A 26,939-nucleotide genomic window follows, 5' to 3' on the forward strand; every position below is an offset into this window, starting at 1 on the left:
TCGAGTTCCTTAAATCTGTTCTTCACTTCCACTTTGTATTCATAAGGGATTTGGTCTAGATTATATCTGACTAGTCCAGTGGTTTTTCCTACTTTCTTCAGTTTAAGCTTGAATTTTTCTGTAAGAAGCTGATGACCAGAGCCGCAATCAGCTCCAGGTCTTGTTTGTGTTGACTGTATAGAGATTCTCCATCTTTGGCTGCAGAGAACATAATCTGATTTTGGTATTGCCCATCTGGTGATGTCTATGTGTAGAGTCGCCTCTTGTGTTGTTGGAAAAGAGTATTTGTGATGACCACCTGTTCTCTTGACAAAACTCTATTAGCCTTTGCCCTGCTTCGTTTTGAACTCCAAGGCCAAACTTACCTGTTGTTCCTTTTATCTCTTGACTCCCTACTTTAGCATTCTAGTCCCCTAGAATGAGAAGAACATCTTTCTTTGGTGTCAGTTCTAGAAGGTGTTGTAATTCTTCATAGAATTGGTCAATTTCAGCCTCTTCAGCATCTGTGGTTGGTGCATAAATTTGGATTACTGTGATGTTGATAGTTTTAAACTTCTGGGCACTTACATCTCTCATGGAATATAAATGCCATCATGCTAATAAAGAAGGCACAGAAGAGGCTGTATTTCCTGAGAATGCTCGGCAAGTTAAATTTATCTCAGCATTTACTTCGGTCATACTATCGTAGCACCATTGAGAGTGTTCTAACCTATGGCATTCTGGCATGGTTTGGGAGTAGCTCTGTAGCGGACAAAAAAGCTCTACAGAGAACCATTAAAATTGCCCAGAATATCACCGGGCTCCAGCTACCAATCCTGGATGACATCTTCACATCTGAGGAAGTCACACAGCATCCTGAGAGACTCTTCCCATCCTGCTTATAACTTTTTTGAACTGTTGCCGTCTGGCAGAAGATATAGAACAATTAAGACTCGGACCACATGTTTTCTGAATAGTTTTTATCCCAGAGCTATAATTGCACTTAATAATGAGCTTAAAGACCACCAGTAGTGAATAGTTAGTTGGACTGTGTTACTTGGCCTGCGATGTAGATGTTTGTATTTTTAGTGGGGACTTTTAGTGGGGGGGAATGTTGGGGGATTTTTTAGTGGGTGGGGAGTGTTTGGGGAATTTTATGTGTGTGCATGTGTCTGGTCTCTGGGTGTCGGTGAATTTCATTGTATGGGTATACTGTGTATATACTTACAATGACAATAAATAAATAAATAAATAAATAAATAAATAAATAAATAAATAAATAAATAAATAAATAAATAAATAAATAAATAAATACATACATACATACATACATACATACATACATACATACATACATACATACATACATACATACATACATACATAAATGTTGAAAGGCCTGCCTTGGATTTGTATTGAAATCATTCTATCATTTTTGAGATTGTATCCCAGCATAGCTTTTCCCACTCTTTTGTTACTATGAGGGCTACTCCATTTCTTCTATGGGATTCTTGCCCACAATACTATATATGGTAATTGTCTGAATTCAATTTGCCCATTCCTGTCCATTTTAGTTCATTGACACCCAGGATGTCAATGTTTATTCTTGCCATCTTCTGTTTGACCACATACAGCTTACCAAGATTCACAGATTTTACATTCCAAGTTCCTATGCAGCATTTTTCTTTGCAGCATCAGACTTTCCTTTCACTTCCAGGCGCGTCCACAGCTGAGTGTCCTTTCGGCTTTGGACCAACCACTTCATTAGCTCTGGAGCTACTTGTCCTCTTCTCTTCTTTAGTAGCATATTGGACGCCTTCCAACCTAAGAGGCTCATATTCCAGCATTGTATTTTATAGCCTTTTGTTTCTGTTCATGGGGTTTTCTTGGCAAAGATACTGGAGTAGTTTGCCAGTTCCTGCTCCAGGTGGATCGCGTTTAGTTGTAACTCTCCACTATGACCTGTCCGTCTTGGGTGTCCCTGCACGGCATAGCCCATAGCTTCTCTGAATTACTGAAACCCCTTCGCCAGGACAAGGCAACAATCCGTGAAGGATTTACCTTACTGCACCTCATTGTTAATTTGATAGAGCGGTTCTGGTTTTACCTTTAGAACTGACAGAAACCAAAATGTATGTAAAATACACATTTCTTTAAAAATGGTGGAGGGGGAAACACCTGTTTTGCAAAGGGTGTGAGCTCTTTGGGGAAAAAAAACCAGGTCAGAATGTAAGAGGGTAGTTGAATTTGTGGTGGAGAAACCATTTCATTTTCCTCAGAACGCACAGCAAGAACTTGTAGCATTTCTTTTCACTGGCTTGATGTACACACATCAGCTAAAATTAATAACACGCACGTACATTCCTTTTGGAAGAACTGTCATTGTTTGACAGTGATAATATAAAATCTTGTTAAGTCGTGGGCTACCACCTCTTCCCCCTGCCAAATGTTCTGTGAGCTAGATATCTTCATAACAGAAAACCCCCATTAAGACTGGCTCAAGACATTTTGCTGCCTGAGGTGAAGAAAAATATTGTGCCTTTTCCCATTCCATGTACAAAAGCTGACTGGATGGAAGCTCAGCCTTTCTTTAGTACTGACAATAGGAGAGCATTCTCCACCACATCTAAAGGCAGAGGTTGGCTTAGGAGGGATGAAAACGGAATGTGTGGCACACTGTTTTGTCCTCCCAAAGTCACATTACTGCCTTCCAGCATCTGTTGCCTGAGGTGATCTTTTCACTTTCCCTTATGTTAGAGCTGACTCTGGTCCCCATTTACTGTCATAGCTGGGAAAGTATGCTGTTGTTTTATTCTCATTGTGTAGTTGTTAAAAGCAGGGTTCTTGCTAAGGAAAAACTTGGGAAATCTACTTAGCCAATTAATGTGGCATGTAATCACATTGTGTGCTTAATCAGAAGGAAGTACAAAAGAATGACGTGTGCAAAGGATCACGACAAGCGGTTTCTCCTGTAAATCCCCTCCAGAGTTTTGTAGGAACCTTTCCACACTGAATAGCGTACTGTGGAGCCTCGACTTACAGACGTCCCCACTTATGAAAATTTCGAGTTACGGAAAGCTCCAGCTGCAAAATTTTGCTTCTACTTGCGGCTGGAGCTTCAGCTTACGAAAGGGAAAAGGCAGGGGGAAAGGGTGGGAAATTTAAATTTACAGTACTAACTGTTGGTGGCGAAGAGGCTGCTTCTTTGTAGCTCTTCCGCCCCAATGGTTAGGGAAAGGGATGCAGTGGGGGTGGCCCTGAGCCAGGAGGCTTGACCCTCCTGGGTGCTCTGGCGGCGCAGGCGGCAGAGGCAGCGGTTGCCCAGTACCAGAAGGCTTGAGCTGGCTGGGAGGCTTTGGCCGTTTGTCTTCCGGCTCGCTTCCCGCTTGCTCTGCACTGCCCTCTACCATTTGAATTTCCCACCATGGGCCCATGGAGGGTGGCGCAGAGCAAGCGGGAGGCAAGTGGCCTAAGCACCCCAGCCAGGCTCAAGCCTCCGGGTGGCGGCAGTCGCAGTGGTGGTGGAGCCAGAGCCGGGACGAAGCAGTGGAGGTAAGGTGCTGCTTTTAACTTTTTAGTGTTTTGGGTGGCTTTTGCAGGGTGGGCTTGGGCTGGTGGGCTTATGTTTTTAGACTTGGTTTTTTTTTTGTGAAGGCCCAGGGGCTTGCAGTGTTTTCTTTTTTGGGGGTATTTTTTCCTTCGGCCAGAACGGATTAAATGGTTTTCAATGCATTCCTATGGGAAATGGTGCTTCGACTTATGGATATTTCAACCTACGGCCACTGTTCAAATACGTATTAATTTCGTAAGTCGAGGCACCACTGTACTAATCCATGCTTCAAAAGTGGAGCAAAGCAGCTGACTGCTTCACTTCCTCAAAGTCTCTTCCCTGAGTGATGCAACCCAAGGCTTTCTGAGCTAAACAAATGTTCCTACTGACAAAAGCCTCCTGTTCAAAAACAGCTTGATGGCTTTCTTGCTGTGAAATGGACTCTAGGTCACAGGCACTGCAGCCAGATGAAGAAAAGCATAATCGGCATTGGATCAGTGTGATCCTTCTCAACATTCTGCTTATTTCACATCACAGGAGCCATAACAATTTAAGGGAGTTCAGTGTCTGGAAGTTACCGCTCAGTGGGAACCCCAGAGGGCTGGCATGTTATTTTAGCTAGGGGGACATCTGGTTCTCCTCAAATTGTTCTCCTCAAATACCCATATACATGGAGAGTAAGGAAAGAGAAGAAATGGGTGTAACTGATGACAGTATGACAAAGCCAACTGTGTATCAAGGATAAAATTCTGTGTACTCTTATTTGGAGGAAAGTCCCATTATCAAGGGGGACGATTGGTGCGGAATGGGATTCACTCTCCCCAATAAGTGTGCCCAGCTGTTCTTGAAAACAAGGTCCATGCTTCCTGCATGCTTTGCTTTAAAGAGAAATTACACCTTTTTGTTGCAAATTAATCAACATGGCATATTACGCAGTGTTGATAGGACAGCACCTAAAAGCTTGTGTTTCATGTGAAAGGGCTGCTGTTGCTTGTGTGCATTGGCCTTTTGATTTCTGTGAGGCTTGTCCCAAGAAGTGACATGCATGAGGGAGACTTATCCTGATAATGTTTTCCCCAGATGTGAATGGTTCTAGTCATACACATGCTGCTTGCTTCTGTATATAAACACTCCTAGAAACTGACTCTGCAATTCATGAAAATCTAAGCAGTTCTTTATGCTTGATTCCACCTGATGGTTACAACTTAAAGGAGCTCTGTGAATCCTAAGTGTGGCCTAAGGGACAGAATTTGAAAGGGAAATGAAACTCAGCCTCATTGCTTAGCTCCACCTCTGGCTGCTGAGATTTAATCAGACATTTGTCATGTACAATAAAGTCTATATTCACCTCCTTGAGGGCTAGAAACATGATTCTGAAGGAAATATTCTCAAGAGCAATAGTAAATACACAAGAGCTACTCCATTCCAAAATGCAATTGCAGCTTGTTCATAAAATCTCTGTCCTGTTAAAAGAAAACTAGCAAAAGAACAAAATAATACATCCCTCCTCCTCAGTACTGTGCCTAGACAATGTTGCTGAGATTCTTGCCCAATCAGTGGGGGCTCAATGAACAAAGTGGGGCTCCTTTCTTTTCCCTGCCACCTCTCCCCATAGCTTTCCTCACCAAACAAATCTGGATTAATTCAGATTGATTTAGATGACATTCCAAGCAATCTGATACAGATCAAGTCCGATGTGATTCCAGTCCATCTGAATCTGCTCAGTTCGATACAGCATCTGGCTGAAGCAGTTGCATTGTCCTAATACTCAACCAGTATTTGTTGTAATACACCTGTTTTGAAACCACTGAAATACCTAAATGGCTTGGCTCTGCAAGTCCCCCCTCCCCACTTTTTAACAGTATATCTACTTTACTCTCTATGTGCTGAAGGAAGGAAGGAAGATACCAGCACAAAATTACTTAGCAATGCAATTGGTAATCTGAAACAGGCCTGCATAACCTGACCCATCCAGCTGAATGTCCTCCTTAAGCAAGCCTGATTTTTCTACAGATACCATCAGAGTGGAAAACAAAGACATGAACAGCCCCAAGAAGTCTGCATAAATGACTAATCAGGTGCATTAGGCATGATGAGGTGCAGGTTGTGCAGGTACAATTTGAAGGGCATTGCATAAAACAAATCACATGAAACATGCCTTGTTAATTGTATGCAGGCCATTAGCATGCACTTTGAAAATTTAAATAGATGAACAACAGAATATAAACTATACATTGTAGCAAGCTTCTTAAAAGTGGCCTCTTTCTCCTGGCAAAAGCAACTGTCCAACCCATGAAGGAAACTGAATGCAAACAGCAAATTTGGAAAGAGGAGGACATTCACTGGGTGTATGCTCCCTCCCTGTGCACAACCGCTTTGGTTCTTTTTTAGCAGAGCTATAAAGCTATTTATTGTTTTAAAACCTGCATGTTAAGTGCTTTTATATAATTAAGATTTTGTTTGCTTTGGCCCTAGTACAGCGTGAGACTAATACAATGTCTGCCTTAGTGAAACTGAAATTATATATGCACATTCAAAACAAGGGCAAAGTGGCAAGTTCCTCCTCTTGTTTCCTTCTTTTCTTCCTTTCATTTTTCTTTTCTGGTATCTACATGTCCTAGGCACTGGCACCAAGCTGTTTCTGAAAAAGAATGGCATTATTTACGCACACACCCTGCCACTGTGCCATTACACTAAGCAGAACACACACTTTTTTTACATGGGGTTGAATGATCACACTGTCCGAATAGATGTGAATGGATCCACTGTGGAAAAAATTAGAAGCCCCAGAAGTAGAGGGAAAAACTATGGATAAGGGGGGGAGGATTACAGACTGATTTGCATTTCCTTTTATGTTATGTGATCAACAAAAATGTGAGTCAAACTGCCCCAATTCCATAGCATTTCCCAGTTTTTGTCAATGTTGTTGCAGTCCGGTTTTCCGTGAACAATAGTTATTTGAACCCAGACCTTCTGAAACCTAACCCAACATTGTATCTGCTACACTCATTTGCTCTCATATCCTGTTAGTGCATAATGCTGACCTGTGTTTGCAGATATGGAGCTGCTATTTTCACATGTCTTGTTGCTCTGAGAAAGTCATTTAATATCAGTGTTGAATGCATAGCAATCTCATTAGATATTGCTAGTCAAGAGCTGAAAGTCTACGTCAGTGGATATACATCTCCTTTCCTGTCCCCTGAAGTTAAATAAACTTGCAACCCCTCAAATATTCCATTACCTCTTGCCTATCATTTTAAAGTATTAATGAGACAGTTTTAAGCCACAATAGTTTCGTCCCATCTTATTAAAATATTTACTTTGCAATCACTCAGGGGGTTTACCCCTCCTAACCAGAAGGCCTATAAGTGGGTAAAAGTATTTAAGGGTAGGGTGAGACTGAAGTGATGTGACATGTAATTGATCGGAGGACCTTAGAAGGTGAAGCCAGGGCCACCATAAATTCTAAGAATGCGGATGTGACTCTCTCTCAGCATGTCTGCAAGGCCGATGGAGTCTGACAGCTCCCGTCTGTGAGCAATAATGTGTAGAATGCAGAGCCAGGCCAAGGCTAGGGTTGGGGGTGGAATGTACCTATCAGCCCCTCTCAGGGGCTCTCACAATTTATGGCTCCCTATCAGTGACCATGGTCATGATTAGCTGCTGCAGAACGTGGAATGAAACTTGGGAATTCTGAGGGGATTTGTGGGGGGGGGGGGAAGAAAAGAAGCAGCAGCACACAAAGCTGCTCTTGTTAAAACACAGTAATGAGTTTTAGGCCTATTTGGTGGGGAGGGGGAGAAGCAGATGAGAAAATGCCTTTTTCTGAGAGATTTTTCCCATTAGAGTCCTGACAAAGCCAGTATAATAGTAACAGAATGTACTGATATATGCCCAGGGTCACAAATGCCTTCTACACTTCACACAATGTATTTTAGGCAAATACTAAAAAGTGTGATGTGTAAAGTATGAAATTATTTCATGACAGAGGGAAGGCTGTATCATACAAGTACACAAATCATACTACTTGGTTTACCTGCAGCTTCCTGGAAAGGCAACAGCAACAGTCATCACAAAATGTATGAAACAGAACAAATTTGAAGTTCAATTTAAGACAGGTTTCACCTGGCCAAGGCCCTGGAATCTATGCATACTAAACCCCTGTATAAGGAATTGTTTTCCAAACATGGAAAAGTTACTGGTTTGGCCTGCAAGTCTCAGAACCCACTAGCAAGCATGGCCACTGGCGAATCTAGAGTTACAGTTCAAAACATAACTTTTCCAAGTTCTGTTGCTCCCCAACCGACAGTGAACACATGGGGCAAATTGGAGGAATATGCTGAATGGCTCTGCCAGAAATACCACCACAGCTCCTGATTCCACCTCCCAGCCTCTCTAAAAAGTGGGTGCTATATGGGCTGCTATAAAGTCAGCAGCAGAAGGGGTGATGCCGACTCCACAATGATGGGATGACTTCCTCTCCCTGCTTGGCCCATGAGCTGCTGATGTATGTAGACATCCCTTTTTAGACACTGTGGTTAATGTGCATGGTCCGTCTGCACAAGGCCTGTGAAGCATGGAGACATGAAAAGCAGGGTGGGGAACACTCCACTCCATTCCTTCTTCCTGTATTTACTGTATATGTGGAAGCAATGTTTCCACACGCACCCCTTTGCCTTCCAATCAGGCTGGGCAGAAAGTGGGCAAAAGCAATGCCAACCCAATCAGAGCATATTTAAATCATATTTTGCTGAGTAGAAAAAAAGAAAATTCTTCACTAAAAAAGCAAAGTGTGCTGCTTACATACTGCCTAATAGTGCTTAAAGCTCTCTCTGGGCAGTTTGGAATTTAATTACGGATGCTACACATTGCCCCTCAACCAACAAGCTGGGTATTCAATTTACTGGCCTCAGAAGGGTGGAAGCCTCTCAACCTTGAGCCTGATACCTGAGCCCAGGATCAAACTTAGGCTGTGAGTAGAGTCTTCACAGGAGTACTGCAGTTAACCAAAGAGAGACGATTCCACAACCAGTGTGTCCACATTAGGCCTTATGTCATGTAGTCACTGAATTTAAATTTGAATTTGCCAGTGCCTAATCCACTGCAAACTGCAGGTAAACAGCCAATGTAGGTGCACCTTGATCTGTTCCTCCTGGACTAATTTGGAGAAAGGAACACAATCATCCTTTGAATTTTATATGCTTCCACACACTGTAACATAATCCTTAGTTTTTAAAATGGACCTAAATGCATATAAAATGTATATCATTAGGACAAACTAGATAACAAAACTCTTACTCAGCCACACGGAGATTTACACACAGAGAAAAATACAATCAGAACAATTCCTTCAATAATTGAGCTAAAATGTTCACAGTCACAAGCACCTGTGCCGGTCTTCACATCTATCACACATTAATGCTTTCCACCCACCCAATATTTCCTTCTTATACAAGCTGCACAAGCAGACACACACGACAAGAGGTACTTAAACTAATTGTTGTTTCATTCTGAGGAATGTGAATTTTAGTGCCACAGTTTGGCTAAGAATATCGGCTGCAAAATCCTGAAAATATAAGTAATGATTTATCAAAGTTGATTTTTACATGACTCAGAATATGAACTTCTCCAGCTTGGAATAGATTAACTTCTCCTACTTGGACAGATGGGATGCGTCATCCGTAGGGTGCCATGCTCCCCTCCGAAATTCTTCCCTCGTCTTGAAAATAAAATGAGTTTCTAGGCATGCCCAGATCAGCAAATAGCCCTGGGCCATATAATTTTCTAGGTTACCTAAGTACCAATTGCATTATTGATCATATAATCAAGGCCATGACAGAGTTTCCAAATTTCAGAGTAACATGATATATATTAGTTCTTAATGTTTACTCTGGGAGAGAAAAAAACCCTAGCAAAACATGCTTTAATCAATTTAACCAATGGACACAAACATTAGAATACTACTACTAATAATCATATGCCATCAAATCCATTCTGACTTATGGAGATCCTTTTCAAGGTTTTCTAGATAGAGAGTAAAGCAAAGCAAAGCGTGCTGCTTATAGCGTGCTGCTTATATACCGCCCCATAGCGCTTCAAGCACTCTCTGGGCGGTTTACAATTTAATTATGCAGGCTACACATTGCCCCCCCCACCCCAGTGAGCTGGGTACTCATTTTACCGACCTCGGAAGGATAGAAGGCTGAGTCAACCTTGAGCCAGCTACCTGGGATTGAACCCCAGGTCGTGAGCACAGGGGACATCCTGGGACTATGCAGCTTGCTCAAGGCTTCATAGGCTGTCTCTACTCACAGGAGGCACAGTGCAGAATCAAACTCCCAACTTCTCGAAAGCCAGAAAAACCTCTGGCTCCACAGCCAGAAACCTAAGCCACGGACAAGGGTTGCTGAGTGAATGGCAGCCCTTTCTCTTACAAGAGTGGGAGGGACAATTTAATCTATATCTTTGGATATAAAATCTGAAACCTGCCACCTCTGAACTGACTCTGCATCTGAATTTTTGAACTTGCTTTAAATTGAAGAACCTGACATGTACATCTAGCTATTTATTTATTTTATCTGGATGGTCTAAGGCACCTGCAGCTCTTGACTTCACATTAAGACAATAACACAAAAAGTGTAAAATAATACACAACATCCCTGTGCAGGAAAAAAAAGTCTCATTATCAAAAGGAGTTTGCTAGTGAAATACAGAGAAATGCAGTGATAATAACTGAAAATGACAATGGGATTGGCTATTTCAGAGTGTTCAAAATGGTCGCTTCACTGAGTACAATATCATTGAAAGTGATCCTTTCATGCACACTCAATTTGGTCACCATCACTGCTGGCCTGCTAAAAAAAAAAGAGCAGCCCAGGTCCAGATGGGAATGGGAAACGACTGGGCTAGTTCACACTAAGCTTTATGTTATGTAGTTGCCACAAAACCGATCACACTTGTTAACAGTTGAAATAAAGTTTAAGTGTAGTCACCCTCTCTGACTGACAAATTTTCACATCCCTATTTAGCAGGGGATAGGGTTGTTCTTAATCTTGGATTAACCATTTCAACAATGTATATTCATGCACACACCACACATACAGATATGTACCTGCATGAGCAGACACAGATGTATATACTTAGCGAACTTGCCATTTTTCTTCTGCTTCCGAACAAACAATGGCATTCTTATAATGCAGAGTTTCGATCCATCCTTTGCCACCTACCGCTTCTGAATGTGATAAAACACGATGCAAGGAAGGAAATTTTGCATGTTTCATGAATTGCTAGGAAAAAACTGCTACACATTATACCCGGGTGAACAACATGTGCCCCCCCCAAGCTGGATATGATCAATATATGATCTGACAGTTCTTGAAACCCCTACAAGCTGTACTATCACAAACAAATCCTTTCGATACAGAAGAATGGTACTCTTAGAAGCTTCCTCATTTTGACCCAAAATAAGATGGACTTCTGATGGTTCTCCATTTGGGATATCTGGGGGACATCAGAGGTCCCAGAGGAGCAAAACTGGCTCCTGGACTAATTGAACTTACCCACCCTTGGGTTACACAGTCTTAACAAGGTGCCGTCCTCAGTTGCAGCTCTGTGTACAGTGTATGTCTGAAGAGGGAACTGAACATGATTTTCTTTCTCTTCCAAACATGCCAGGATATTTGTTCATTTTCAAGTCTTGTGAGAAAGAGCTGAGCTGAGGTGAACAAATGAACAGTTTTTAATAGTTTGTGGAAAGAATTCATTAAAGTGGTCTTGTGAATAGAACACATCACAGATGAGTTGGTCATATAAAAGAACTCTGTGTTTTGAGGGACAACTTGCATGTGTGAATGCGTTATCACCAGTAAATTTGAACATTCAGAACTTTCGTCTCTCTTGAGATCAACTCTACAACTTTTCAGTGGGTAAATGGGAATTCACATTTCTACTAGTCCCACCATCCACAGGCATTAGTATGTTGAATAATGATGATATGAGTTGTTGCCAGGCATATCTGGAGAACAGTAGGTTGTGGAAGTATATATCAGAGCAATTAGGATATGCCAGATGCTTATCTATTTTCATACTGTCATCAGCAGCAGCAGCAGCAAACTCGTTCCTGAACCCCTCCTTGCATTGTACTGCTCTCGCAATAGCTTGCCAGGAAAACAAATGTCAGTTCTTGAAAACACCCACCCAACATACAAACCCAAGTTACCACCACATTTTTCATGTTCGTGTTGCCTGCCAAAACAATTTTAAATGTACTTTTCAACCACCTTTATTTTATTTTCCAGTGCCCTGAGTCTTTTTCAGCTCTGAAATGGATCCATCTGTTCTGCCCTTCCAAAAGATTCCAGTTATGTCTGTTCTCTCTTCCCAAAGGGCTGCAGGGCAGCCCAAGACAGCCAGACTTGGCAGGCAAACAAAGGCCATTTGGAAACTATAAGGAAGGCCTTCCTGGAATGTTAACTCTGATTTGGAACATGCCCCTTGAAATATTCCAACAGCTCTCCTATTGAAGAAAAAAATATGTAACACTGTTGACTCTCCTAATGTGTAACTTTGCAGGACAGTAAGAGACTCATGTTTCTAGAAATAATTCATTCATATTTCAGTAATTTGTAAAGAAAATTAAAGGGATATTCAAAGACAAGATAACAATGCCCAGAAAGGTAGATGTGCGACAGAGATGTGCGAGAGCTTGGGAAAATTATCTTTTTGACTACAACTCCCAGAATTCCCCCAGCTAGTGTGACCATGCTAGCAAAGAGATTCTGGGAGTTTCAGTCCAAAAAAGTTACTTTTCTAAGTTTGAGATTCACTGACCTGAATGCTGGTGAGATGTACTTAGCCAGCCAGACACAGCTCACCGGCAGCATCCATGCATCCAGCATTTTATGGCTTTGTAGATGCCTATTACTGCTCCTCACCCTGCTATTACTTTTGTGTCGTGTTGTCTAAGGCAATATGGAGTTCGAGATCAAAATAGATGATGTGATTAGTACTTTCTTAGATGGAATACCTTAAGTGCTGAAAGATGTTTGTCCATCATAGCATATGGTTTTGCTCAGCTCCCTATCTTGCATTCTAGGAAGCTTTAAAATGTTATTGGTCATCAGCTAAACTTAGGTTTAATAATCAAACACAATCTGATTGTGACTCTCTTGAGGAAAACACATTGCAAGAAGTTATCAGCTTTTAAATGCTGGCCAAGTGAATCTTCTTGTTTGACCTTTGGTCTCTGGTAGGCCATATTCACTGGGGAATGAACAAAATTAGGCTTAATGGGTCACAGCCTGGATAGATCTGTGCTGTGCCAAACCCAGTAAAAGATACAGTTTCAAATTTCAGCACAGCTAAAGATATTTTTTAATGGAGAAAGAGGTGCAAAATCTTTAGGTAGAGCCCAGCTCATGCTTAAATATATTCAAAATTAAACGACATCTGTTGTGATTAAATATATGTACCTTTTAAAAATCATATTGGTTCAAGAAAAGGTCACTCTTTTAAAAAGCAAATTGATTTGGGTCCTTGCCATGTATATGTAGTAATATACATATTTAATCACTCATTAACAAAGTCAGCTAACCAAGCTGTAACCAAGAAATACCTATTGTCCTCAGGAAGAGTCTCATAGTAGTTTCCAGCTTTACCTTAAATAAGAAGCATATGTTCACTTGTTAAAAACCCACCAAGACTTTTTGGGTCAGTCTTATCAAATTGCTATATGCAAACTGCCCAAAATTGCTGCCACATTTTAAGAGGGTCGGGTTTTTTTTTCTTGTTCCCCCTCCCGTGGGAAAATAAGGCATGATAAATGTACTATATTTCTTCATCTGTTATCTTCCTATCAATAAAGAACAATTTGTTCCAAAGTGAGGAAGGTTCACAACAAGGCAAGATGTAAGATATGATTTAGCGGAGAATTTACCAGATGTAAAAACAGGCCATTATTGCTTCATAGATAACTCAAAACAGCACTTTTGGCTTCAGGATGTACTATCAAAGAAACAGGCAGTGTGTTATTTTGCCTAGGAAAAATGCAGTCAAAATTTCTTAGGAATTCTTGATTCCCCAAGGAACGGTAGAGTAATACTGGAATTGTTCTCAGCAGTTAGCATCAACTAACATCATACTGATGATGGGTTCTTCATAATATATTGACAGGAACTTTTTGCCTTAAGGTTTATGATTAGTCTCTTCTTCCCATTCTGGACACTAAGTACTTAAAACTGCTTAAAACAAAAAAAGACAACAAGGAACAAGCTGTAATGTCAACCTTTTCCTTGGCTGTGTAAGAGGGTACAGAACACACTGCATCTTTATTGCTTCCCCTGAATGTTTAGTCCCTCCAAACTGCTGAAAATGCAGCTATCATTAAGATGGAAGTGAGAAAACACTCCCAGCTACCTTCTCATGTTTTATTCATCTCTTATTGTAACATGAATGAAAACATTTTTGCAGGTAATCATTTTGAAACCCAATTATCACTTATAAGATGTCTCAGCTCTTTACCATACCTTCCAGGGGGGAGTTGGTTGACTGTCTAAGCAATGATTCAGCTGTTACTGGGATTCATTAGCTAAGGAGTGTGGACAGAATGCTCCTTTTCTCCACTGATCATTCCCTTAATTTCCCCAGATCATTCAATTAAAAAAAAAGAATGCTGTGTGTGAGGCATTGCTTTTCTTGCACACAGAGCTGACAGTATATTATTTGCCAACATATTTACAAACATCCTACTTAGAGCTGTCCTGACATTATATGAATCTCTGCCAAATAAGCTGATAAGCTTTTCAGCTTGCTGTGTACCTAATAACCATGATCTCCAATAGTTTAATATTGCCGCTGACCTGGAATCATAGCAGCCCCTGTCTGATTTGTCAGGTTCCATCCGGATTAAAATATCCTTGCTGGCGAAAATATTTTCACTCATTTTAAATGTATTAGTGCCAAATACCATGCAAGCTATACAATTCTTAGAGGACTCTTTTCGTTTGCACAACCTCTCATTGCTTCATTGCTGGGTAGGAGGCAGGCATAGGTAAGGCATGAGAATGGATGGCACAGGTGGATGTAAAGGTAAAGGATCCCCTTGACAATTTGTCCACTCGTGTCCGACTCTAGGGGGTGGTGCTCATCTTTTCCAACCCATAGAACTAGAGTTTGTCCGAGGACAATCTTCCATGGTCAAGTGGCCAGCGCGACTAGACACGGAACGCCGTTACCTTCCTACCGTTGGTGGTACCTATTTATCTACTCGCCTTTTGCATTTTGCATGCTTTCAAACCGCTAGGTTGGCGGGAGCTGGGGCAAGTGATGGGGGCTCACTCCGTTGCGTGGATTTGATCTTACAACTGCAGGAATGTTTCGTTATTGATGATGCTAATAGATTTATATTATTTTAACTGTATATATGTTTGTTGTTAGCCGCCCAGAGTGGTAGAATATACCAGATGGGCAGGATATAAATCAAATAAATAAATAAATAAATAAATAAATAAATAAATAAATAAATAAATAAATAAATAAATAAATACTAGCTAAGGCTAATGGGAGTTGCAATTGAACCATGTTTGGAGGGCCACCAGTTGCCTGCTCTTGCCATAGACCAAGGGCTGGGCAAAATGTAGCCCTTGGGTGCCATGTAGTTCCAAAAGATGTTATTGAAGTTACTAGCCTTCCAGGTCCTTCTCACTAGCAAGACCTCTTGTAACACAAAAAAAGGTGTGCTGTCACAGAGATGCAATTCACCTTTAAATATCTCTTACACCCCACACAAACATGTACAGTCAACCCTTGACTTACCAACGGCCCTACATACGGACTTTTCGATTTACAAACAGCTCCGTTGGCAAAAACTGGCATCAACTTGCGAACAGAGCTCGACCTACGAACGAGGTCAAGCCTCAGTTCGCAAGTCAATGCCATTTTTGCCAATGGAGCCGTTCATAAATGGCTCCCTGCCATTCATTATTCACAGGGGGAAATGAGAAACTAGAAAATAAAGAATTAGTTGCAAATCTTATAGGCACTGCAAGATCTGAAATTGCTAGAAATTGGGGAAAAAAGCCCAAGATCTCTCATTACAAGCATTTACGAATAAGATATGGCATACGATGTTGATGGAAAAAATGACTAAAAAAGTTAGATTATATAGAGGAGGAATAAGCCACAATCAATTTACTGAAAATGGGAAGCCTTTATTAAAATATGCCAACAAAATAAACTTCAAGACATGGTGTTTGGAAAACAATGTGCAGCATTTAAATTGTTGGTCGATATTTATTTAAAATGTGACCGGGAATGGAATAAATGTGATTTGGAGAATTGTGGGGAATAGCTTTGTATTTATTGTTTGTAATATGATGGATTGTCTTTTCATTTCTTTAGAAATAAAAAAAAAAAATTAAAAAAATGCCCATTCAGTATTTGCACTACAACAAGGACAGCTTGCAACAATACAGTATTGCATTGTTGGGAATAGCCAACATTATCCTGGCCACTATGAGAATTGCAGTTAAATTCAGAGGGAACAGAGAACCTTGAAGTGGGTAGAGGATGACGTCATAGTCCTTGCTAATCAGAAAGTCCTGGCACTTTGATCCTGTGAGTCCTTATTTCACTATCCCAATGCATCTGCAGTATTTTACACACATACACAAAAATCAGTATTTTTCAGAAGTGGAAATGGGCTTCCAGTTTCTTTACTCCCCCCCCAGTGCATTATGGACAGTCAGTGCAGTTTCCAGAGGGACCCAGATGAGTTGTCTCATCAGTGAAGTAATAACTTCATGGATGATATGATTAATTTTGGAGAATGAGAAGAAATGCATTCAAGAGAAAATAGGATCTCTTTTGAAAAGGTCTATTCAACAAAACCTTTTGGTTGTATAGCATATAAACAGGCATGGATTACATGGTTCTCCTATGTGTCAGCAATGGTCTACAGTATTTCTGATTCATACACTGCTCATAGGTCTCTCATAGTTAGATTCAGAGAATGGCTCTAGTTCAACAGGTGAGTGCATTCTTTGTATAGAAAAGATGCCACCTTTAATTCTCAGCATCTCCAGATATACCAGGGCGGTGACCTTGTGGCCCTCAAAAGCTTTTTTGCTTGTTTTTTACTTTTTCAGAATGAGGATTCAGGCCATTTAGAATTTGAGTGACAGTACTGACCATAACGAAGGGACGTGGTGGCGCTGCGGGTTAAACTGCAGAAGCTTCTGTGCTGCAAGGTCAGAGACCTGCAGTCGTAAGATCGAATCCACGTGACGGAGTGAGCTCCCGTCACTTGTCCCAGCTACCGCCAACCTAGCGGTTCGAAAGCATGCTCTGTTATGCACCCACTTAATCAAATATTGGTACTAATTTTCCAGCTGCTTGATAAACATTAAAAACAATGCCAAATTTTTAAGTTCTTAAGAGAGAAATGGTGGACGCAACAAAAAGGGAGAAGAGTGTAAAGATATCCAAGGAAAACAGGCAAACTTTGACTCACATGTCATACAATTACTTTGTCCAATTCATGTCTAACCAGAAGTAAGACCCACTGAGTTCCAGAGTTTTTCTACTTGAAGTAATTAGGATTTCTACCTTAAATTGTATTTGAGAATGGCTAGATTTACATTCCAGATGGAACCAGGCTTTCACACCATATTCTCTGCAGAGATGACCCTGCATTCCAACCTTTTTTTTTTTTTTTTTTTTTTTTGGTGTTTGGAATCTGCAGTTCCTCCAGGGGCAAGATTCTTTTAAGTGTTGCTGCTATTTTTGTACATGGTCTGCTCTTTACATGGAAAATGAGTGTTTTTCTTCAAGCTGTTAAGAGAATATGACTCATGCCTTTATTCCCATTTTTTTCAAAACTTGTCTCTACAATGGACCACTGTGTCACAATTACAGAAGGATTTATGGAACAGAAGCATTCTTGACAAACTGCACTCCCAAACTTCCCTGTCTATTTAGTCACTGTTTATAAACACATGAAGGACGGCCTTGTTATTGGCGTGTAGTGCATTGGAATGAAAGTTCTCTGTGAACAAATTCTAAGATGGAAGAATATGGTTTGTGGGGGTTCCCCCTACAATGAACACAGACTCCAAAAGGTATTTAACAGATTTTTAACTCTTTTGCTCTTGTAATCTATATGCATTCCAACTCATATTACATCACCTACATGAGAATTTTATGTGAGTAGGGAAAGCAATATAAGATGAATAGAAATAATTTTTAAACCCTTAGCTAGCACTGAAAACAGCTGAGCTAGCTTTGTTAAATATCCTAAATCAGTGGTTAACCTTGGGTTACTCAGGTGTTTTTGAATTGCAACTCCCAGAAACCCCAGTCAGCACAGCTGGTGGTGAAGGCTTCTGGGAGTTGCAGTCCAAAAACACCTGAGTAATCCAAGGTTAAGAACCACTGTCCTAAATCACAAGCAAATGTGGGCCAAAAATATAATTATTGTGTATAGACTGTACTGCTAATTCACCTGGGGGTATTTCAGCCAAATCAATGATGAAAAAATAAATGAAAGGATGTTCATTTTGGGTTGTGATGTAGAAATATACACAGAAGCAGTCACATTGACTTTACGAGACACTTGCTTTGGGGGCTCAGTAATAAAGGCTCAGCCAAAAAAAAAGGTACCAGTCAAGAAAAGTGGTAAAAGACAAAGAGGTCACTGGCATAGCTAATAAACAGAGGCCTCTTGTGTAGCTGCATACAGGATGTAACTTTTGAAGGTGGGTTGCCTCAAATTAAGAAGTCTCTGTGGACATTAATTGTTGCATGCTGAGTCATGTACAATTTGGTGTGGAGCAGATGATGTTGACAGAGATATCTCTTGGTTTCAGGCAATTGGCCTCCAAAAGTGTTGCTATTTGCATTACGGTGGTGCAACTGGTCAAAAGGATTTTGGCTAGTGTATATGTTGGGGGTGGGGGACTTCCTTCCAAAACTGAAGCTTGTGCCCAAATGAAAGGAACAGAAATTTTGTGTTTGTGAGATAAGGAGATTGCAGAAAAGCTAAATGAATTATTTTAACTGTCTTCACTACTGCAATTTTAAGGTTAAATAACTCATCCTAAACTCATGTTGCTGGAAGAGGCAAAGCAAACAATGGAGATGGAGTTGTTGCTATTATGGCTAACCTACAAATAAATAAGGTAACATGCAGCCAAGAGTTCTTAGATAATTTAAATGTGAAATAGCTGATTTAATAACTAAAATATGTAACATGTCTCTAAGATCAGTCTCTCTACCAGAGGACAAAAGAATGGCCAAAGCGCTATGAATCTTTCAAAACAGATCCCTAGGGAGGTGGATATGGGAAATTATTGGCCTGTTAACTTAACATCTGCAACAGGTAAACTGGTGGAAATTTTTGAAAGCATTACTAAAGTAAAATGCATTCCCTGCTGAAAAAGAATCAACATGGCTTCTGCAAAGATATGTTTTTCCACTCTACTTTCTTAGGGTTCTTTCAAAATACACACAGGAGTGAGCAAGTAGACATGATTTACTTGGATTTCCAAAGGCATTTGACAAAGTCTCTCACCAAAGATTTTTGTGGGTTGAATAGTGAGGTGGACATGTTTTCTGATAACATCAAATTATTTAGGGTGTTCGGAACAAAAGCAGATTAGGAAGCACCCAAAAGGATGTCCCCAAATTGGGGAAATGTGGGTTATAACTGGCGAACGAGATGCAATATAAGCAACAGTAAAGTGATGCATTCTGGGGCAAAAATCCCAACTTCAGATATATAGTGATGGAAGCTAAGCTGGCAGTGATACAGATCAAGAACGGAATCTTAGGACTGTAGTGGGTACCTTCATGAAAGTGATTGTCAGCAGGTGAATTCTATATAAAAAACAGCAAATTTTGTGTTGGACCCAATTAGAAAAGGAATCGGAAATAAAACCAACAATTCCGTACCATTCTTATACACACACATCTATGGTACTGGCCACTGAATTGGTCTCTTTAAAGGTTCACTTTGCACAGGTTCCCAACTTGGGGGGGGGGTCAGGATCCCCAAGGAGGGTCACAAAGTGTTTTCTGGGGGGCTGCTATAATTATTTTAAATTGCAATTATCTTTATATGTATCTAGAGTTCTTAGTAATTTCCACTTTTTTCCTTTTATGTCTGCACATCTCTCCTACCCCCTCTTGTTAGTTTCTCTCTGCTCCTATGCATCCACCTTTGGAGAAGTGACATCAGCCCTTCAGACACAAGTGTAAACCCATCCCAAAGAAGCCTGAATGAGGTGAGCACATGATGTACCCCAGGAAAACTGTCATCCAAGATGGCAGAAGGACTGAAAAGTTGCTGCTCCTGCAGCAGCGGTGCCTTTTATTCCACCCAAGTCTCTGGCTCTTGGCTCTTCTGGCTGTATTAATGGGGATGCAGTGAAGGGAGAGGGAACCTGGGCAGGAAGATGCCTCCAGGCCCCACCTGAGTCACAGAAGAGGAAGGCAAGAGGGGTGAAAAAGCAAGGGAGGAGAACCAGGGAGAATATGGGGCACAGGGCAGGACCAGTGGCAAAGGTGTTTATTTGGGCTTGAGGTGGAGGGGCTGTTCACTTAGTGGTTTTTTTGAGGCAGAAGAGACATGAAGGGTAGTCATTTTCAAACCCCAAAAGTAAATTAAACCCAAAGTGTATTGAGTTTTTTTCCTTCTCAAATTTTATCTGGTACAGGCAGATTTGTAGCCCCCTCACAATTATGTACTACTATATTAATATCAAAACATTAGGATAGAATTATATTCCAAAAATCTATTTTAATTTATTTTCTTTACCTCATTAAAAATGTCTTTTTATGCAAATGTGGCAGGGAGGATCGCAGATTACTTGGCTATTATAAAAGGGGTCATGACTCAAAAAAGGTTGGGAAACGCTGCTCTAAAGGAAGGACACTGCAGGGATACAGAGAAGAGTAACCAGAATGACACAGAGACTGTGGCAACTTCCCTATGAGAAGAGATTATAAAATCTTGACCTCCTAAATTTAGGAAAACAGTGAATAAGGGGATAAATGATAACTATGTATAAAATTATGTAAGCTGTGGAGAAAGTGGATAAGGAGAAAAACTGTCTACCTCTCTCATAGTATGAAAGCCCACAGTCATCTCCTGAAGTTAAATGTTTGGAGATTCAGAACAAAGCGACATACTTTTTCACACAATACGTAATTAAATTCTAAAATTCATCACCACGAAGAGTAGTGAGTGCCCCCACTTTGACCAGCTCTAAAGGGTGATTGGACAAAAGCCTGGAGCAGTCAAGGCCTATCAGTTACAATCAAAGTTTGGGAAAGCTACCTTTTTTTAAGACTACAACGTCCAGAATCTCACAGTCAATATGTGCCATATATAAAATTCTGGGCCATGTAGTCCAAAAATACCATATTTTTCCATGTATAATACGCCCCCATGTATACCCCCCCCTTTTTCTAATCCAGAATTTCTTTCTTCAGAAGAAAGTGGAGGGGAAAAGCAGGAATCATCAAAGCGATTCCTACTTTCCCCTTCCACTTTCCTTGCAATAAAGTGCTTTCTTGCATGGAAAATAGAGGGGGAAAGCACTTTCTTGCGAGGAAACTAGCCCTGCTGGCCCCCTACCCACTTGTAGGGCCTGTTCATATCCACTGTGAAATTCCATATATGAGCAGGGTGGCTGCATGAAACAAGCCTTGCCCTGAATCACTCTTGGGTTATTGCCTTGTTTTGATTCCGAGTCATGACAACTCTTTCAGGGGTTTCTGGGTATGGAGTACTCAGAAATGGTTTACCATTCCCATCTTTTGGGGGCACCCTGGGACTGTGCAGCTTGCCCAAGGCCACACAGGCTGGCTCTTCCCCCAGAAGGCACAGTAATGTATTTATTTCTTGAACCCTGGCACTCCAACACATTGAGCTATCCAGGAAGCTTTTAGGTCCTGTTGAGATCAACATGGAAAAGTACGGTAATTATGACTGAAGTGCATTGGTTTCGATGGGAACAATGTGCAACTCTGTTGGCCTGCATCCACACCACTCACTATGTTTAGCTTAACAGCTTAATTTAATGAAATAGTCAGTTGTGGGGGTTTCATCTGCAGAAGCTGGTGCTTTCAAACGTAGGGAGGGCAGTACATAGTCAATTGTAACTTGTTTGAGGAAGTTATCCACTTTAAAAATGAATGTGTGCACAAATATTAACACAGTAGGCAGCACAAAGAAACAGACTGCTTACGAGCACTCAGACATGGTGCATAATAGAAGAGTGATTGACACTCTGCTTTCACTACCAAGTCCGTCAATACAAAGAAGAACCATTGCTCAGTGAATATATGTAGTAGCAGTATGATGGGGGGGGGGGAAATCTGTAAAATTCTAATGAATCGCACCTTGATTGATCACTTGGTGATGGTAGAGATTTGATTTGTTTCCAGTTTCATTGTGAACTACAGAATGGCTTGCTTTTTTGAGCCATCTGGATTGCATTTAGTTAAATGTACTTTCTGACCTAGTCACCTCTCTCGTGTGGAACAACTTGCTCACTCCTGCTTTTTTTTTTTGCTTGGGGCAGACTGTGAAAATACATGTTGGAAGAAACAACATCCCAGATGAGACATCACATCTTTGCTCCAGTCAGTGTTTGCCTCACCACAGGTTTGGCCATGGTTAATTGTTATTGGTGTGATAGGGGTTTATCATCCAGTATTATTACATAACTCACACTGTTTTATTACCATTAGTAATGCAAATACATTCCCATCACTCCTGCTCCCATGCTGGAAGTGGCAAAGGCCATGGATGGCCACATGCCAATGATGTCATCAGTAAGTGACTGAAGGCTCCTAAAGGCTCAACAAATTTTAGAAAGGAATCTGGGAGGCATGGTTTGTGTGCGTGCTTTAGTTTTAATCGATTATTCATTTCTCGAGCGGGCTAGCAGGCTCTAACTGTACCTAACATACCAAACCATAGTTTCAAAGGAATTCAAAAAGGCTAGACTAATCACAATACTGTATAAGGCTCCGCAAAACTTTCTAGTTTAATTTTTAGACCAGGTTCTAATAGAGATCACCATATGCTGGAGTGAGACAGCCACCTCACATAGCTGATCTGATGCCCCATTTGCCATCTCAGGGTAGCAACTTATTCGTTAATTTATTAATACCTTATTTTTGTTCCTAATGACTGGCTTTTGTAGGACTTTCTGCCTCAAATGCTAAAATGACTAGAACTTAGAAGTAACTAGTGACAAATAACGGGTGACTTGTAATTAATTCCTTTTCTTAATAATGAAGATATTGCAAAATTACAACGGCAACGTAACTCGGGATATGTTATTCCCCTTTCCAGTATGGTTTACCTATTCTTCTATTTACAGGGGCTTCACAAAGTGGTAATGCAGAAGGAATAACACATGGCTCAAGTGCTACATCTCATGTTCTGTTGTGGAGGTTGGGACAACAAACAGAGAAGTTATTTTGCAGCATTCAAAATAATGTGTGCATATTGGGGGGCCATTTCCCTGCCCTGAATGGGGTTACACTCCCCCTAAGGGACAGGGTCTGCAGCCTGGGGGTGCTCCTGGACCCCAGTCTAATTCTGGAAGCCCAGGTGGACTCGGTGGCCAGAGGCGCCTTCCTTCAGCTGCTGAAATTATACCAGCTACGGCCCTACCTGGACGAGCAGAGTCTCATGACAGTTACACACGCACTGGTAACATCTCGCATAGATTACTGCAATGCGCTCTACGTGGGGCTGCCTTTGAAGATGGTCCGGCGACTGCAGCTGGACCAGAATCGAGCTGCGCGGCTGGTGAGTGGTGGGGCCGCTAGGGAATATATCAAGCCGATTCTGTTTAAGTTACATTGGCTACCAGTTGCTGCCCGGGCCCAATTCAAAGTGCTTGTTTTGACGTATAAAGGGCTTGGGCCCTGGATACCTGAAGGACCGCCTCCTTCCATATGAACCTACCCGGCAGTTAAGATCTAACCAGGGGCCCTTTTGAAAGAGCCATCCCTTAAAGAGATAAGAGGGAGGGCTTGTAGAGAAAGGGCCTTTTCGGCAGCTGCCTCCAGACTATGGAATGCCCTCCCGACTGAGATTCATCTGGTGCCGACGCTGATGACATTTTGACACCAGGTCAAAACCTTCCTGTTCCAGAAGGCTTTTAACTGAAATAATATCAGCTGTGGGTCTGACGGCAGTTTTTAGAATATATATTTTAATTGCATTTTAATTATTTTGCCCTTTTATTTTGCCTTTTTATTGTATTTTAAATGCTGTAAGCTGCCCAGAGACCTTTGGGTAGTGTGGGCGGCATATAAGCTAAATAAATAAATAAATAAATAAATAAATAAATAAATAAATAAATAAATAAATAAGTAAGTAAGTAAGTAAGTAAGTAAGTAAGTAAGTAAGTAAGTAAATAAGTAAGTAAGTAAGTAAGTAAATAAATAAATAAATAAATAAATAAATAAATAAATAAATAAATAAATAAATAAAATGTGTGTAGAACTGGATATGGAACAAGTGATTGGTTCTAAATTGGTAAAACAGTACGACAAGGTTGTATATTGTCTCCCTGCTTATTTAACTTATATGCAGAATACATCATGCGAAAGGCAGGACTGGATAAATCTCAAGCCGGAATTTAGATTGCCAGAAGAAATATTATGGCCTGAAGCTCAATATCAAAAAAACTAAGATTATGGCCACTGGTCCCATCACCTCCTGGCAAATAGAAGGGGAAGATATGGAGGCAGTGACAGATTTTACTTTCTTGGGCTCCATGATCACTGCAGATGGTGACAGCAACCACGAAATCAAAAGATGCCTGCTGCTTGGGAGGAAAGCGATGACAAACCTAGACTGCATCTTAAAAAGCAGAGACATCACCTTGCCAACAAAAGTCCAAATAGTCAAAGCTATGATTTTTCCAGTAGCGATGTATGAAAGTGAGAGCTGGACCATAAAGAAGGCTGACCGCTGAAGAACTGATGCTTTTGAATTGTGGTACTGGAGGAGGCTCTCGAGAGTTCCCTGGACTGCAAAGAGATCAAACCTATCCATTCTGAAGGAAATCAACCCTGAGTGCTCACTGGAAGGGCAGATCCTGAAGATGAGGCTTCCATACTTTGACCATCTCATGAGAAGACTCCCTGGAAAAGACCCTGATTTTGGGAAAGTGTGAAGGCAAGAGGAGAAGGGGACGAGAGAGGACGAGATGGTTGGTAGAAACTACCAACATGAATTTGACCAAACTCTGGGAGGCAGTGGAAGACAGGAGGGCCTGGCGTGATCTGGTCCATAGAGTCACGAAGAATCGGACATGACTTAATGACTAAAGGGCCTTGGAATTATGACAGTAACTAATTACTTAAAAAAACTCTTCAAGTGTTGACAATAACTTGGACAAGTTTGGAAATAATTAGGGGGAGTAGACACAGATTTGCATATGTATACAGGCATTATTTTACAAGTACACATGATTTGGAAACCATTGTTGTCATTTATATCCATAGCACTTCTCACCATATTGGGGAAATCTGTGTCTAGGTGACCTCTGCACTTTTTCTATCCATTGTTCAGGGCAGCTTCTTCTTACTTCATTTCTATCTCACACTTGAATTCGACAACCCTTCATAGGACAGCTTCCAACTGAGGAGTGTCCACTGACAGCCCTTCAAAGAGGACCATCATTTGTAAAGCATGGCACAAAACTGCCCAAATTTTAGTGGCAGCTGGGTGAGAGAGTGGTGCACTCTGATGTTGTGCCATTTGACACCTCTGAGAAAAGCACAAAGTAATAAGATGTTTGCCTTGTCGATTCTAATAGGGTTTGCTTTTCCCATGGATATGCTGGGATTAGGTTCAGATGCTCTTTCATAAATAAAAACAGAGACTCTCATATGTGGAAGGGATTGTGACATCTTCGCCTCTAGACACAGAAAATATAATGAACACATGGCGTTGTCAAGAAAGAGAACCCATCTCACATCTCTTTGACATCTTCTAGGAGGAAACAATGTCTTTCCTCAGCAGATATCAAGAGAGAAAATCCCTTGGTATTCTTCATGGTACTTCTTTCTTTTGAATTCTCTCTTTAAACAAACTTAAACTTTAATCTCTCCTCTGTCTCATGTAGGGTGAAGGAGTCTCAGGAGAGTCCTCTTCTAAAACTTGCTTATGTACAAGCAAAACCTGAACCGTGTAATGACACAAAGTAAAATAAGTACGTTCACAGAGAATGCTTGTGTTTGGTGATACTAATTTGACTGGAGGGTGAGTGTGATTCTCTCTCTGATTTGGCAAAGGAGGAGTGATAACAATGATGAGGGTGTCCACTGCTCCATCAACAAGATATAGATGGACATCATCAAAAAGAGGACATGGAGGTGAAGGGATACCAAAAAAGGGGACACACTTTACAAAAAAAGGATATTTTGCATTAAAAGTTGCATATGCTAATATAAACAAATACATGCAAATATCATCACAATTGGATACTATTTCTGTAATTTAAGTGGGAATACAGAAGTGCTCAATCTTACCATGTTGCACAAGACTGTGACCAGGTAGCCACCTTGGGATACACCACTGATAGAAATATGGGCTATATCTGAAATAAATAAGGCACAGTATTTACTAACCCTCTGAGATACCCTGTTGTGTATTTTCTGAAGCTTATTAAAAATCAATGTCTATAGAAAGAAAACAAAAAGAGCACACTGTAGTTTTGTTCAAATCTCTATCTAGGCAATAATTAGCTATTTCAGCAAAATGGTCTGAATCGTGCTTCCAGAACGGCCACTTCTGGGACTGACTGATGTTTGAGTTTGTGTGTGTGTGTTTTTTTTCTTACAGAAGCCCCCCCCCATTTACTTAAAAAAGGAGAAATGGCAGACCAGACATTTACAAATCAAAGCCATTGTGTGTGTGTATGTGTGTGTGTGTTGGGGTGCCTCCTACATATTACCAAAAAGGCGGGCAGCTCTTTAAATGGAGGACTGCCTTCCCTAAAGGAGGAATTATGGCTAACTTAACACCAATAGGGTAATCCTCTATAAGAACAGTGATCTGGATTCTCAACTAGAAAATGTTGGTGTGGTTGTATTCCAATCATAGGTGTAGCTATGGGCACAGGGCAGGGCCAAAGCAAAGTGGATGAGATATAAATCTTACCAACGTCTTTCACTGCAACATTTTTTGGGTACACTTATCTTTCCCAGTTTACATGTGGCATAAATGTTTACTCAAAAATAAGCCCCATCAATTGTATTTGGACTTCTTCCCAGATACTATGGTTTAGGATAGCAGCCTGAAATAAAGATGGAGGTAAGATCCAACCATGAAGTTAAAATATAAAGACACCACAATAGGTCTAGAAGTAGCATGCAATCT

The 26,939-nt window shown here is 40.9% G+C and overlaps 2 long non-coding RNA genes across 3 annotated transcripts in view; one reads left to right on the forward strand and one right to left on the reverse strand.

Moving 5' to 3' along the window:
* Positions 1-3,651: 3,651 nt before the first annotated feature.
* LOC140707519 (uncharacterized) overlaps positions 3,652-26,939 on the reverse strand; it is a 28,003-nt gene continuing 4,715 nt past the window's right edge. For both annotated transcript variants that reach the window (XR_013545833.1, XR_012087631.2), the window contains 3 exons: positions 26,090-26,157; positions 11,089-11,243; positions 3,652-6,170 (listed from right to left, as the gene is read on the reverse strand). This is a non-coding gene — a long non-coding RNA (uncharacterized LOC140707519). The remainder of the gene's footprint in view (positions 6,171-11,088; positions 11,244-26,089; positions 26,158-26,939) is intronic.
* LOC110078398 (uncharacterized) lies at positions 11,230-26,232 on the forward strand. The gene is made up of 2 exons (XR_013545834.1): positions 11,230-23,351; positions 24,144-26,232. It is a non-coding gene; the product is annotated as an uncharacterized LOC110078398 (long non-coding RNA).

The sequence above is a fragment of the Pogona vitticeps genome, chromosome 5 (genome assembly GCF_051106095.1).
Source record: "Pogona vitticeps strain Pit_001003342236 chromosome 5, PviZW2.1, whole genome shotgun sequence".
In the NCBI taxonomy this organism is placed as follows: Eukaryota; Metazoa; Chordata; class Lepidosauria; order Squamata; family Agamidae; genus Pogona; species Pogona vitticeps.